General features: G+C 50.2%; 1 long non-coding RNA gene across 1 annotated transcript in view; it reads left to right on the top strand.

Moving 5' to 3' along the window:
• The window catches only part of LOC131484926 (uncharacterized), a 163212-nt gene extending 151617 nt beyond the window's left edge, over positions 1 to 11595 (top strand). Inside the window, exon 3 of the long non-coding RNA XR_009248505.1 lies at positions 11321 to 11595. This is a non-coding gene — a long non-coding RNA (uncharacterized LOC131484926). The remainder of the gene's footprint in view (positions 1 to 11320) is intronic.
• The last annotated feature ends 1569 nt before the right edge of the window (positions 11596 to 13164 follow it).

The following is a 13164-nucleotide window of genomic DNA, read 5'->3' as shown; positions in this document are numbered from 1 at the left end:
ACAGAACCCCTGTGAAGCCTAGACCTGCACAAGGTGTTATTTTCTCCGTGAACCTTTTATTAACTTGCCCAATGAGAGTTAGTTGAACTTGCTTTTGTATTCTACCCAGAGCTCTGGTTTTAGTAGTCAGCAGATTGTAATGAACCTCATTGCCTATATATCTCCCCTTCAAAACTGCAGGCAGCTCAAGGTGAGAGATGGTATCCTAGTTACCTATGAACTTTCAGGACCCAACCATGGAAGGCAGCAGTGGCTTAGAGATTCTTAACCCAGTGAATGAACAACTATGTAGAATAAATGGACTTCCTCTTGAATGTGGGCACCTGTCCTGGCTATCTATTGCTAATGTAACAAAATTTAGTGGCTTAAAACAAAAATAGCATTTATTTTGCTTACAAATCTGAAATTTGGACAAGACAAGACTCAGGGGAAAGAGCTCATCTTTTCTCCACGTGGCATTGGTTGGGTTGGGCCAAAAGCTGGAAGCTAGAATCATCCCAAGGTCCATTTGTTCATATTATCTGAGGTTTGGTGCTGGCTGTTGGCTAAGACTTTAGCTGAGGTTGTCAGCTAGGAACTTGTACATGGTCTCTGATCTGCTGGGCTTCCCCACAACATGGCAGCTAGGTTCTAAGAGTGAGCATTTTAAAAGAGCCAGGCAGGAGCGGTGTGGACTCCTGTGGCTCTGCCTTAACAGTCACATGGCATCACTATCACCACATTCTATCCGGCAAGACAGGCACAAAGTCCTGCCCAGGTTCAAGGGTGGGGGAATGGGCTCTGCTTCCTGTTGGGGAAGTGACAAGCTTCTGGAAGAGCATGTGGGATCAGAAATATTGTTGTGACCATTTTTAGAAAATGCAATTTGCTTCAGGACCCCTTTAAGTATTTTAGTCAACTCTTGTCTACCATTCTCTCCAAACAGTCTTTAGTCTTCCTTGTGAGACCTTATGTGGAGAACTCCTTGGTTCTCTCCTTGTGATGTGCTTCTCTGAATGTGGTGTAGACATGTGGTTTAATGGGCAGATTATGCACTGTTAGGAAAACTGGGTTTGTAACCCACCTCTGCCACAGTCCGATTCTGCGACTTGGGATAAGTCATTTGAATTCCATAGGCTTCATTTCTTTCCTCAGTAAACAAGGAGCTGATGATACCTGCCCCATCAACTTTATAGGTCCCTCATAGTGGGAAACCATAATGGTTGCTTTGCATCTGAGTCCCCAAGTGGGAGAAGCAGGGGTTAGTAGCCCCAGCCACGTGACTTGGGGATTATTTGATAGTGGGCACAGTGGAGGCCATCCCGATTGATATCACTGAACACTGGAACATTGCTAGTCCTGATCATGTTTGACCAAAGCAAGAGCTGACGTGGTGGGAAGATGGCTCCTCGCTGCAATTCCACTCTCCAAATTCCATGTCCAGTTGGCAAGATCTAATTTATATCCAGAATCATAGCTTTAGGGGAGTCTGGGAAGTGTAGTGTTTAGCTTTCTGAACTCTACGATACAGGAAGGCATTCTCAAAGGATTGACCCTGAGGCCAATTCAGCATACCCATCAGAGCAAACGCATCTTGGAATTACTTCAGCCCAAAGCCAGGCGAGAAGAATTTGCAGCCTGATATTTGGGATGGGATGGGGTGAAGGGAACGGAGGCACAAAATTATGTGAGGTGGGCTTGGGATGGCAGATGGAGCTCGTATTAACTTTCTACCTCAGATGAAGACTGCTATAGTGTATGGTGTGCGTGTGACTCCTTTAAAAGATCCTCAGCACAGCTGAGAGAATATCTTTTTGCTTTATAAGTAAGGTATTAAATAGTATGTGAAATACCGAACACCAACAGATAGCATGAGACTGTGAGGTCTGTATGTCCAGAGAGCCACATCTCATTCACCCATGTACCCTTTGCAACTAGCACCGTGTTGGACATTCAATAAATGCTTTATGAAGGAATGGATTTGTCAGTGTTCCACTGAGAAACTGACTTAGAGAACTTGACTCGATGTTCCCAGTGTGGTCTGATTAATCAGAGCCTGGTGGGAACGCCCCCTCCCCTGGTCTTAATATTATACTTCTCTTAACGTGGCCCAAGATTATATTAGTCTCCTTGGCAGCCACACCACACAGATGATTCACATTGAGCTTGAGGTCAACTATAGTCTCTGGGTCTGTTTCACATGAACAACTATTAAGTAAGGCAGGGCTTCCCCATCCTGTCCATATGCAGTTGATTTTTTTGAACTAAATGCTTTTTGTAACATTTCATCCTGCTGAGTTAGTGTCCATCCTCCTAGCTTCTCAAGATCTTTTCAAGTCTTAAGTCTTAACTCGATGTATTATTCATCCCTCTTAGAGTTGCTTCATCCATGATTGTGACGCAGAGACAATCTGCATCTTCGTGCGTGTTCATGGCAAAAGTGCTGAATGAGGCAGGCCACCAGAGACCTCCCTATGTGTGGTTAGCAACTTTGTAATCAGTGTAACTGGGGAATTGTAACTTAATCATCTCGGATCGTATCTATAGTCTCACCATTTTGTCACAAAATATGACCAGAGACAGTTTCAGGCTGGAGCAGTGAAGCATACAGATTGCCCCCAGTCTCTGGTACCCGGGTCAAAAGGGAGAATGGGGTCAGCAGGGTACTATTCGCTTTCGCAGAGCGGCCCTGGCTCCCGGCACCTTTGCTTTCTCCTATAGGCTGTCAAAGACATTCCTTCATGTATCAAGAACCATGAAGATGTTTAGACCTGGTAACCCCACCACGGTGTTACCTGCTGTGATCTAAAAGTCCAGATGCAGGGAAATGGTAAAGTCGATGGTGGTACAAACTCTCCGTGGAACCATATGGGTATTATTAAAACAATAATTATTTTTAAAAACAGGGGGCTGGGGGAACTTAGATGTAATGTGAACTCAAAAAAGCAAGCCACAAAATGATGTTTACCCCGTGAGGGTAAATATGTTAAATCATGTGCATGCCTAGTACTAGCATCCAAATACTGTAGAAACTGGGTTAAGGAGACAGGACTAAGGGCAATTTATTCTATTTTCCAAACTTTCAGTAACCCTATAGAAAGCAGCTTCTGAGACAAAGATTGAGTGAAGGCATTTTACTGAGGAATGTGTCCAGGGAGCAGGAAGGAGGGACAGCGATGTGGGGAGGAAGGGAGAGAGCTGGCCTTGAGTACAGAGGGTCACTGGGTCCCACAGGACCTCGGGGCTGCTGGTCACTGAGGGAAACTGGGAGCCCTCTTCAGCTCCAGCTTCATCGCCTGCGGTGCCAGCTCTCCTGCACTCCTGGTTTTACATGTGAGGGCGCCTAGAAGGTTCCTGGGGAGGTCCTGCTGGAGAGTGGGCATGATGCCATGCAGTGGTACCCATGGTGAGTGTGTCCAGGGGCAGGGATCTACAGGGTGGATGGCACGGGCCAGGGATGGTGGGGGAGGGTGGGTTACAGAAACTGATGTGCCTCACGGGATGGGTCCGGCTCTGCTGATGGTTTGTAACTAGAGAAGCTGTTCTATCCCCTCTCTTGCTGGACATTGGCCTCACCATCTCTGGCATCCAAATTCTATCCTGATGGTCAGGAGAACACACAGTTCCCAGGGAGGCTTGCCTTCCCAGGAAGATGGGAGTGTTTCTAGGAGGCGAGGGTTCGGCCATCTCTCTCATCAAAGTCCCTTTTTAAGCTCTGACATATTCTGGAGTGGCCCCGACACACTTTGTATCATCTGACCTGAGGACACTTTTTTTTTGTGGCAGGGGGATTGTTTTCCCACCACCTTATTCCCTGTTTGTTGTTGATGATAGTTTTGTTTTTCTTCTTTGTTTTGAGTTTTTCATGGGGCCACATCGATCGTTTGAGTGCCCTTCTCCAGACCACTATATTTCTTTATTTGGAAACTCTCTGCTTTCTCAAGGTCCACCCACCACAGCCACTCCCTTCCTGTGACATTGTGAATGCCGGGATGATAAAGTCCCCTCTTTCCTAGGTCCACATCCTTTCAGGTACCACCGCACGTCTCTTAGTTGATCAGAATTCGGTGTATCCTGCCAGTTCTGTGTGTTGCTTTTTCAGAGATTAAATTATCAGCCAAGCAAGAATGCAGCAGGCATCCTGGCTTCAGCGGATGTCCTTGTAACTGGAGCCCCATCACTCCAGCCAAGACCTGGCTTCTGCCGATTTGGGAACCCTGATCTTGGATGTAGAGAAATACCCCTCTTCACTCTCCACAGGTCAGGAATCCTCTCAGCCTCCAAGGAGGGGGTCTCAGAGAAGGGAGCTCATAAACATGGCTGGTTTCTTGGGAGCAAGTCTTGCAATCTGTTGGAAGCAGAGGGGAGGGAGACGCCAAGCTTCAAACCTCAGCTCCATCACCCACTGGCTGTGTGACTTTGGGCAAGTTGCTAAACTTCTCTGGGTATCGGTTTCCAAATACTGTAGATGCTGGAACTCTCTTGATCTTTCCAGAAAGTGTCAGAGGAAGGTTTTCCACACATAGCCATGATGACTATTGCCTGACAGTGAATGAAAGATGTCATTGCTTATAGTCCGATTTCAGAGAGGGTAAGTGTGGAAAAAAAAAATGCATCTTGGAACCGATGAAATAGGTTATCTATTTGTAGGGTGTTGTGAGAATTACATGATTTAAAAGATGTAAAGCAGGGAGAGCCATGGCTGGAACATAGCACAGTGTGTATGTGTGTGTTCGTGTGTGTTCGTGTGTGTTAGCTTTGGATAATGGAGGACGATGGCAAAGGATGGATGCTTCTGAAGAGTAGATAGGAAGATGGCTCATCTTCTACTGTCCCTCCCAGTAAATGGAGATTTTTGTTTTTCTGAGAATCATCTGTCCGATGAGACAGCGCCCCTGGCCCCCCTTTCTTCCAGGTGTATGATGTGCTTTGTGACTAATTGTCACCAACGGTATATGGGAATCATCACTTTCCAGCTAAGGGGTTTCAAAAGGAAACATGTCTTCCCCATACCTGCCTGTCCCCTGGACAGTTGGAAAGGTCTGGGGGGCATGTGGGATGATGGAACCACAAATGGAAGAAGCTGGGGTCCCTGAATCCCCACCTGGAGGAAAGTCACGGGCTAACCCACATTGGACTGCAACAAGCCACAGTTGAGTGTAGACACTGATGTTTAGGGGTTAACTTAACACTAGCATTACCCTGGCTAAACCCATAGTCAGTGGCATCTGTGGAGGGAACTTGGAAAAATGGGAGAATGCTTCAGAGAAATTCAAGGGACTACAAAATCAGGGTCTCACTCACCGTGTTCTAGTGCCTCCGAAAACAGTTGACAGCATCCAGCCTCCCCTGGCCTCCCCCACACAGTGCTGACTTTATACTGAAGTTTTCATCAACAGACCATTCATTCAACATGCAGTGTGTCTCTCCCACATGTTAGCACAGAGTCCCTGCGTGACGGGGCTCTGCTGGGTGTGGTCTCGGCACGGCCCCCCATCCTGTGGTCAGGCCCACTCCTGCAGCCCATTCATCATCCTGACATCCAGAAGAGACCCCATCAATCACAACACCTCATTTGCTAATGTGACTTCCTTCAGCGGCGCTCCGCCAGGGAGGGAGCCCCAAACGTCCCGCGGTGGGTGGGTAAAGTCGGGGACAGCAGTCTGGACCCTACAGACCCACAGCAGGGCTTCCAGACCCCCAATTCCAGGCCCCAGGGATCGGACCCGGGGGCTTCTGTCTGTGCTGGGGTCACCATGGCTGAGCTGCAAGATTTCCTCCAGGAAGCTGTGTGTGTGTGTGGGGGGGGGGGGGGGGTTGGGGGGAACAGGCAGGGACCACTCCAGCTCTGCCTGGAAGGCTGCAAAATCCAGCGCCACTACCTGAAGTGAGCTCTGAGTTTTATTTCTTTTTTGTTTGAAAAAATAAATAAAAAAAAAAATCCAAACCCAAATGGTTTGTCTGCATTTTCGTTCAGTATGTTAGTATCAAGATGAAATAGTCTGGGGCTGCTCCCCAGTTCACCTCTCAGATCATAAAACCTCTGTAGTGACTGAAAGCAGGAGTCCATCAAGTGGCTTTCTGTTCTCCTCCTCTGTGCCCCCAGGACTAGTTACAAGGAATCCAAGTTACAAAGTGCAGGCGCCCCTGCGGCCGCCTGGGGCCCCAGGTGGCCTCAGAAGTCGCCCTGCCTGGGATGAGTTTCTCATAACCCAGGGCCACAATTGGGTGTGACAGGTTGACCCGGGTTTTCAGAGGTACCTATCCCAGACTCCTGGGCAGGGGTCTCTTCCCTCCCACCCTTCGCCCTTGCCTGGTCCAGTGAGTGGGCTCTGGCTTAAGGGGCAGGGCAGCTAGAGGAAGAACCATCTAGAAGAAAGTGGCCCAGCCTACAGGTGAGACAAGCCTCCTGCGTATGAGCTCGGTCCCCCTCACCCCTTCCAGGACTGCTTTACTGTAAACCTTTCACAGGAAAGTAAACCCTATAAAGTGAAGTATTTGCGACCCATGAGCTCTGCTCATCAAACATTGCAACCTGGGAAAAATGAAGCTGCTCCAAAATAGAAAAGAGCAAAATTGGAAACAATAAAATTTTAATGAATACATTCAAACGTCATTAATTGTTCCATTTGATACTCATGAAAATTTTCCTCCATTTGAAAACAATTTGTACCTTTTATTTTCTCGCCCTGTACAGATTCCTGCGTGTATGTGATGATGGCTGGGAAGTTGGAGCCAATTGTAAACTAAATGAGTAAACTTCAGCCAAATAATTTCAAAAGCAAAATTATAAAAATTCTTTCCAAGTATTTTATAGCAAAATAATTCCATTTAATGTGGGATGTGGGTGCATTTTAATTCTTTTATATACTCTGGGGTAGAACCTACAAAAATAAGACTGTCTAGGACCCAAGGAGTCCTGCCTCCCTCCTCCGCCCCTCCTTTCCTTTCCCTCCCTCACCTCCTTTTCTCTCTTCTCCAACGCCTCCTTCTCTGTGGTTTCCAGGAAGCATCAACAGAATCTCCTGCTAAAAATATTAATTTTTATAAAGGCACTGACTCTTAGCATTCTGAGGCTTCTCCTTGGGAGTGGTAAATGTTACACAAAAGGATTGTTATTTTTGCTTCTCTCTGGTCCCTTAGCTATTCCTAAGGACAAAATACTCTGCTGAAAGGGACACTTCCTTACAGCAAAGGAACTGAAAACACCCTGCCCCCAACTCCTCCGTGCACGACTGGCCCCCTCACTCTGGCTGGCTGGGCGATGGGTTGCCATTGTGGTGCATGGATTCTGTGATAAGCCTAGAGGTTCAGCCGGGAGCAAATAAATACTGCAGTCTGTGCCTTAGCTAAAAGGTCCTTTTCCTTTTTCCTTTTTTTTTTTGATTTGGCATATTTTTATTTGACTATATATTGAGTTATCCATATACATATCTGTCTGATTTCACCCTGTGTCTAGAATTCCTTAGGTATAGGTTCCTCTATTGCTTTTTCAACGAGACAAGTGGGCCACCCAGCAGCCTGGCCCCTTCTTGCCAAAATGCACAGACCCTCGGGGCTCACAGGTAGCTTTCCCATCTCCTGGGAAAACCACCTTGAAGCACCTGAGTGACTCATGGAGTAGGGGGGTGGCCCACAGGCCCCTCAGCAGGGATGGCCATTTGCAGAAGGGAGCTCCTGGGTGAGGAGAAGGACTCCAAGGACACCCCCGGAAAGCACTCCTGGCACCCTCTCAAGCAACACTGAGTTGTCTCGGCCTGGGGAAGCACGTTCCAGAATGTCCTCCGAGGTCCCCCACTAGAGGCTAGCCGCACTTAACTGCAGCTTCCCTCCTTCCACTTCCCTCACACCCTGCTCTCCAAATGACAACTCCCAAGTGGCCCCTGCCCTGCGGCCTCAGCCCTGTCCCCTGTCCATGCACTGCCTGTGGCCCCGAGCATGCACCTGGCTAGTTCCCCTGTCTCCTTCAAGACTGAACTAAGGTACCCCCTCTCCCAGGAAGCTTTCCCCAACTACTCTCCCTTCCCAGATGCTCTGCTCTGTTCACTGTGTCAGATAAATAGATAGAGAGATAGATAATAGATAGATAATAGATGAATAGATCAATAGATAGATAATAGATGATAGATGATAGATAGATAGATAGATAGATACATAGATACATAGATAGATGATAGGTTTAATTGTTGCTCCATCAGATTGAGGCACGAGGGAGCCTCACCCATCACTGTGCTGCCCCCACTGGGCACATGGTAGTGCTGAATGAGTGGATGGATGGTTGGACAAGGGCAAGGCTTGGGGAAGCAGGAAGTTGAGACAGATATCCAAGCGGCAAGGATAAGCTGTGGTCTCCAAAGCTCCAGGGACAGCACGGGGTCACGTGAGGCCCAGAGATGAGGATGGAAAGCTAGATCATTTCCAGTTTTGCTCCGCCCCTCATCTGCCATCTCTTGGGCGATGAGTGTGTTGTCATCTGGAAGGAAGGAAGATGTGGCCCCTGCCAGGGGAGCCTAAGTGCTGCCCTTCTCTCCTTCCCTCCCTCCCCAGCGGCAGGGGCAGGGCCCACCATGGCGACCACCAGCTTTCGGTGCCAGACCACCTGAGCTCCAGCCCCACCTCTGCTGCCTGCTCGCTGTGGAATGTGACACACATTCTTCCACTTCGCTGGGCCTCCACCTCCGTGATGGCAACGCTTGCCTTGCTGAGTTGCTGTGCGGATTTAAATACAGGAATCCATAGGAAGTGCCCAGAATAGCGCCCAGCATGCAGGAAGGCATTAGCAATTGTGATGCCAAGCCACACGCCCCACCTCTCCCTGCCTCCGGCACTAGCCTGAAGACAGAGTCAGGGGCAACCTGAGGTCACCTAGGGTCAGTCTGAATTCAGAGTCAAGATATAGCTGCACATGGGGACTCCTGAAACACCCTCAGCACGTTCTCATTAAGCCACCAAAGCACCTCTGAATCCCAAGAAAGGAGCAGGTTCTGAGGGAAGCCTGCCTCAGGGTTGCCTCAGAGATGCAGGGAAAGGGTGGTCTTGTTCCTCACAGCCAGGCCTCCTCCATGCTGCTCCCCTACAGACGATCTTCTCGCCCAGCTCCGCACAGCCATCAACACTGAGCATTGTCAAGGCCAGGCCCTGGCACACAGAGTGTGGGAAACACTATACCTATTGTCACCCTCCCTGCCTGGGTTCAGACGCCAAAGACAACAGGGCACCACCCCAAGCCCAGTGCCCTGTGCCTGCCTGCCAGGATGAAAGCCTTCCCAGGGTGAATAGGAAGGAAGAAAGCCACCTTCTGTTCTGGAAATGTCGACTTGCCTCCCTGTCCCCTTGGCTCTGCTCTGTGCAGTGGTTTCCCCAGAGACCCAGCATCCCTATCCTGGGCCCCCATCTCCGTGGTTGTAAACATGAGACTGGGGCCTAATCAGAAGCACAGCCTCCTCCAATGTTCTCCTTTCCGCCCAGGCATGGCTGGGACTTTTGGGAGATGCAGAAAGGCCCATGGGAAACAAGGACACTGTCACACAATGAGGAGTGGCTTTTCTAAGGTTTGCTTTATAGAAATCGGGGGTTGGGGGGAAGAGTAGTTCCATCCATCCTTCAAACTTGGCTCGTACTTCAAAGCCCAGTTCACTCCCTTCCTCCCGGAAGCCTTCCCTGACTATCCCAGCCCACAATCCCTTCCCTTTCTCAGTTCTTTCTGCAGCTATTCTAAACCACCCCCATAAATAAGTGTGTTTGACCAGGCTGGTGGTCCGGCTGAGGCGGGTGTGGGGCCTGGGAGCAGATGCCCCTCTGCACAAATGTTGCTCTCTGATGGCTCCTGTGGCTGTGCCAGACCTCCCCACTGTCTCTTATCTCACCCACAGTATGCTCCAGGGAAGAACAAAAGGCAGCTGGCCTCCTAGCCCAGCTGGGGTCACACACCTAGAACCACTTGTGAGCATCGGAACCCAGGGAGAGGGGAAGGGACTTAGGCCAGCCTGCAAGCCCATTCGAGTCTGCAGCTCGTCTTTCCTCTGCTCGCCTGAACAAGAACCCTCTAGTTCTTGCGCTCTGGGGAGAAGGGGGCTTAGAGAAGTTCCCTGCTCTGCTCTCTGCCTCATGACAGCAAAACTCTAATTCATTCAGGATCAGTGAGAGCTAGTCCATCTCTTTTGAAGCCAGCCAAGCTCTTTCTTCATCCTTTATCTGCTGAACATCCAGACAAGGTTCTCTCTTATTTGACTCTTGTCCTCAGGTCCCATTCTCCAGAGGGGTGGTCCCTCCTCACCTCGCTGTCCCTGACCTATCCCCTTTTATTCACTCTCCCTTCCTAGACCCTCTTGTCTTTGGCCACCTTCCCCCTTGTCTGAGGCCAGCCCTGGTTGACTAGGGCTACCACTGGCACCTGAAGGCCTTTCCCTCCTCCCAGGGGCGAAGTGAAGGGTTGTCCATAAAGTGGGGAGGCAGCCACACCCCCTCCTTACCGGGCTTCTGGTAGTCTCACGGGGCATCCCCGTTTCCTCTGGAGACCTTGCAGGCAACCTTGAGCTTATGAGGAGCCCATGTCTACCTTCACCCTTTTCTCTCTTTGCTCCCCCTGTGACCCTCTCTGTTCTCTCCTCCTCATGTCACCTATGATGTCAGGAAATAAGTGTTTCATCAAACTGTCTGATGTATATGGTTCATGAGGTGAGAAGTGGGATACACTGGGACTCCCTCACAGGCTCTAAAACCTAAGTGGGTATGGCCATTACTCAAGGGCCTTGCCAAAGCAGATTCCCTGGCCCCCCGCCCAGTGATTCTATTTCATAGAGCCAGAATGGGGCCTGGGATTCTGAATTTTTAATGAGCACCCCAGGTCACGTGCCTCTTATCTCTGAGCCCTGTGAGGGAACAGAGCGGGATGAGGTTGGTACCCCCAGGAAGTTCACCTGCTGCCTTGGTGACATGTGGAGCAATGGGTTTAATGCACTCTCAGAAGTAGGCAGGATCAGGGCAGCATTTGAAGCTGGCTTCTTTGAGGAGGCAGGACTTGGGCTGGATCTGAAGGCCTGGTGGAATTTGAATCCATAGAGAGGAGGAAAGACACATCCAGGCACCAACTGGAGGAATAATGGCTCCGAGGGAAGGAAGTACAAGAGTGGGATGCCGTGGTGGGCTAATGAAGGGAGCATTTACATGCTTTGCCTGGATAACCTCTTGGAGGGATTGGTAAAAGGAGAGGAAATGGAGAAGGAGGATGTAGAGAAGAAGAAAGAATGGACTCCCAGAAAGGTTGGAACTAAAGGTTTTGAATATCTAGGTAAGCCCTGAATTCCAAGTTCTGATGTCATTTCTCTCCTTTAGTCCCTAGTCAAGGCAAGAGTGCAGGTGAAGCCAGACCTGGGATGGGGATCAGTGCTGTGTGTGGACCTGGGCCCGGGTAACTGTTCCACAACCCCAGACCACCCTTACCACAACACTCCCCCCACCCTCCTGCCAAGCATCAGCCTTTCCTAGCTAGGATGGCTGGCCCCTAACCACAAAAGCATCTTGCAGACTTGCTGTGATGATCTGAGGCCACCTGCTGCCCATTTCCCTGCCCTGGCACCTGGCTTAGGGGCTGGCCTTGGCCTCCTCATGAATGATCCCCACTGGCCCCCCAGCCCTTTTCATGCTCACTGTGCTTATGCATGTTGGCCATGCTCAAGAATCTCCTGTCCTGTGCAAGCTCAGCGTAAATGGAAAGCCAGTGTCAACAAGGAATAAAGAATGGAGGGAGAGACCATGAGAATTGTGCCCAAGACCCCCAGGAGAGGGAGCCCTGGCCTGGGAGACCCCACGCCTAGGCTCTGGTCCCAGCTTTGTCGGGTGTGGTCTTGGGCTGACCATTTTCCTCTCTGGGCTTCAGATCTTTTTCCTATAACATGAAGGGGTTGAAAGAGCTTGTCCTGTTCCTGGATGCTATCTCGGGGGGGAAGCCCTACAAGGAGAACATTAAGGAGATATTAAACTAAGACCAGGCATTGTGAGGTCGGCGGCACCGGGGGGAAATCTGCTTGGACTACGCACAGAAGGAGGGAGTTTTATCTCTGAGGTGGAGGCCACGGCCCAGGCAGCCATGAAGAGACACCGACAGTGTTTACCAAAACCTGATAGCAGGCACTGTGTAGCAAGTTTTGACTGATAATGTGTCATGTTTGGGCATGTAGGTGTTACCCTCATCTCAGCTGTGAGGAAACCATCTCAGAGTGCACGTGCCCAAGGTCAAACGGCTCCTGGGATGGAGCTGGGAGTCACCCTGCGCTGATCCAGGCGGAACGCAGACATCCGGAGGCCATTGGGAAAACTGTTTTGTGTGGAAAGCCTTACTCTGCTGGCGGAGGAGGCTGCCTCAGAGTCCGCCCAGCCTGGCCGCTGGCTCCAGGAGCTCCGCTGGGAGCTGTCTCTGAGCCTAACTTGTGTCCACCCCCGCGCCCAGGGAGCCAGCCTCTTCACACTCCCGGCCATGGAGCAGGCCCTACGGATTTGGAAGGGGACGTGGAGCCCCCAAAACAGAGGTTCCATTAACCCCCCCCAGGCGAAACCAGTCAGTCTCTGGCTAAAGCACAGCTGGGGTGTTTCAGATTAAACCGGAGTCTTCTTTGTGAAAAGGAAACGACAGAAGAGAGAGGCCCGGGGGTGCTAAACATGGTTCAGCTTCTCAACTGACCGCTGAGCCCTGGGAGAAGCACTGCTGGGGACAGGAATGATGCTTTGTGCCTTTTTCAGAAAGAGCTTTTAAATGAGTGAGGCATACAATAGAATTTCAAACATTAATTATCAATTGGTGGATGCTATGTAGGTGCCAGTAACTGTTTTAAATGCTTCAAGTGAATTAGCCTGGTGAGTCCTCACAATAGCTCTATGAGATAGATATTAGCCCACCTTACCAATGTAGAAACTGGGGCACAGAGAGGGAAGTGACTCACCCAAGGTCACGCAGCTGGTAAGTGGCAGAGCAAGGGTTCAAGGAGAGCAGGCTATTCTTTTGACCAGGACCTCACAGGGCAGGTATGGGCCTGACGTTCCCAACCTCAGGCCTCGGCCCTCAGTGCCCCATCCTCTGTGGGTGTCTGCAAGGGAAGATAAGCGTGCATGGTCTCTCACTGCGGGGGAGGGACACCTGGGATCTGGCCCTCACCTCGAGGACTACCCTTGTTCCACAGGGGCCCTTGG

Source organism: Neofelis nebulosa, chromosome 9 (genome assembly GCF_028018385.1).
Source record: "Neofelis nebulosa isolate mNeoNeb1 chromosome 9, mNeoNeb1.pri, whole genome shotgun sequence".
Taxonomy (NCBI): domain Eukaryota; kingdom Metazoa; phylum Chordata; class Mammalia; order Carnivora; family Felidae; genus Neofelis; species Neofelis nebulosa.
This window is presented reverse-complemented; position numbering and strand designations above follow the sequence as displayed.